The sequence below is a fragment of the Octopus bimaculoides genome, chromosome 1 (assembly GCF_001194135.2).
Source record: "Octopus bimaculoides isolate UCB-OBI-ISO-001 chromosome 1, ASM119413v2, whole genome shotgun sequence".
NCBI lineage: Eukaryota > Metazoa > Mollusca > Cephalopoda > Octopoda > Octopodidae > Octopus > Octopus bimaculoides.
In genome coordinates this window covers 11,299,437-11,301,936 of record NC_068981.1, presented here as the reverse complement: position 1 = coordinate 11,301,936, position 2,500 = coordinate 11,299,437, and positions in this window count along the sequence as shown.

Here is a 2,500-nt window from a genome sequence, read left to right as displayed (position 1 = left end):
ATACACTACATAATCACAAAAGCCTCCCCTCCTCCACACGCACACACACACTCAGATGTGCACTCACAAGGAGACAGAGGTACACACATGCCAACACACACAGACAGACATAAAAACACAGAAATACAAACACATACACAAGAATATGCGGAATGCACACATGCAAAGACATACATACATACATAGATATATAAATATGCACACACACATACATACATACATGCATACACACATTTACATGCATACATACATACATGTGTATGCGCACACACACTGACCTACACACTGATCCACAAACAAGCAAAAAGAACGCAGCTCAGAGAGTGGACAGAATCAACGACTATTGAAAAGGTTGCTAGACGCAACGAAAATTTTAGGAATCTTTACCGGTGAGTGTGTTAAATAAGGCACTAAAAGAAAATGCCTCTCCCTAGACCCAACACAATATGCTTCAAAACAAGAGCTCACATAAAGAATCTTGCAAACCAAATCCCAAATATATATATATATATATATATATATACACTATATGTGTGTGTGTACGAATATGTATATAATATATATATAAATGTATATATACATATTCATATACATACATATACGTATATTTATACACACACACACACACACACACATATATCACTGTTGAACCCTACTTTATGTACAATGGTAGTCTTTGTTTTATTATTGCTATCTTAGATATCACGTTGCCTTGATTTTGTGTTTCCGCAGATATTCAAGAATGATAAATTTTTTTAATGTTATTTAAATTCGATTCGTTCTTGTTTTGTCACTGTGACGAGGAGCCGAAACGTATTTATCAATTAAACCATTAAGTTATTGGTCACTCCTTCCTTGTGACTTTCTGAAAGTTATTCGACGTTGTTTATTTGTCAACTTTTGTGTGTGTGATGTAGAAAAACTAGATGGCATGACACTGTGTTTCAGAAGAAATAGCACTAGTTACTACAACAATGTGTTTAGAAATTAAAGGAAACATTCATGAATATATAACTAAGTTCACTATTGATATTAGTCTTTGTCGTATTTTATAGAGAATATTTAAGACAGCATCACAGCTGCCTTGTATTTTTATTTTCTATTTCTGTTATTCTTCGCTCAGCATGACTCCAACATTTATTACATTATTTTTATGATTACAACAATTGTCTCTTTTAAACTTAGTTTTCTTTTACCGTGTTCTTTTAAAACTTTCTAAGAATTAACATACAGAAATATTAAAACATGACTCTCTCAACACAGCGAAAGAATAAATTTCTTCAGTCAGATACGTAAACACTAATTCTGTAACAAACTACAACCGGTCAGACGGCGACGATTCCCCGACCAACGCCCTTCTCTATTATTCGAAATATCTCAGTAGTTTTGCAAACGGCAACATTGTTCCCCAGCCAAATCGTGCTTCATGATTTTACTTTTCTCATCTCCGGAACTTGTAATAATTCCCATCTTTATATTATAGGTAATATAATGTTCATTAATATTTCCCCGCTAGAAAACTCGTATCTAAACAACGAATGTAAAAAAAACATATGTGATACATAAGACATGATTAACAAAATTAATGTCATACATCACCCACGGGAACCATCAAATCGTAGACGTTCAAGTAAGTACATTCAAATACACATAGCACTGATCAGTCACAGATAAGCCTGCTTAAATACATACACACGTGCATACACAAATACATACACACATAAATATATATATATATATATATATATATATATATATATAAATGGATATATACTATATGTACATATGCACACAGGCATACATACATATATACGTACATACAAACATACATACATTCATACATACGTACATTTATGATAGTAACATCGAGCATCAAAATTGGTTATCATGGACTATTAGCTGGATCACTACCTCTCACTTTGAAGGGTATGTGTTTGCAATCGAGGAACAGAAAATACCAACCAAATACCTGATGCCCAAAAGGGATAGAGGTGCAGGAAAAGCCGTAAAATGTGACAACCGATGCAAAGTTTGTGGAGTTCACACTGAAGATATCATCTACATCATAAGTAGTTGTCCGAAAATGTCGTCACGGTATTATCTACCGATGAGACATTAGTTTGTAGCTAGGGCACTCAATGATGAAATCCGTCAGAAGTATAATCCCGAGGAGAAAGAAATAAGAACCCACAATATGGTAGAAGACATAGCTACTCATAAAAAGGAATACTGGTGGAATGTCCCAGTGAAGACCTCAATAAAATGTAAACACAACAGACTTGATATATTCATTTGGAATAGGGAAGAGAAACTGTGCACAGTTGTGGAAATTAGCTGCCCAGAGGATGTTAGCACAAAGCTGAAGATCAGTGAAAAAGTGAACACCTATGCTGAACTATTGAGAAATCTGCAGTTACTCTTTCCAGATTACAAGATCAGGTTTATACCTGCAATTATTGGTGCCATCAAATATTAATTGAGTATATATATATATATATAT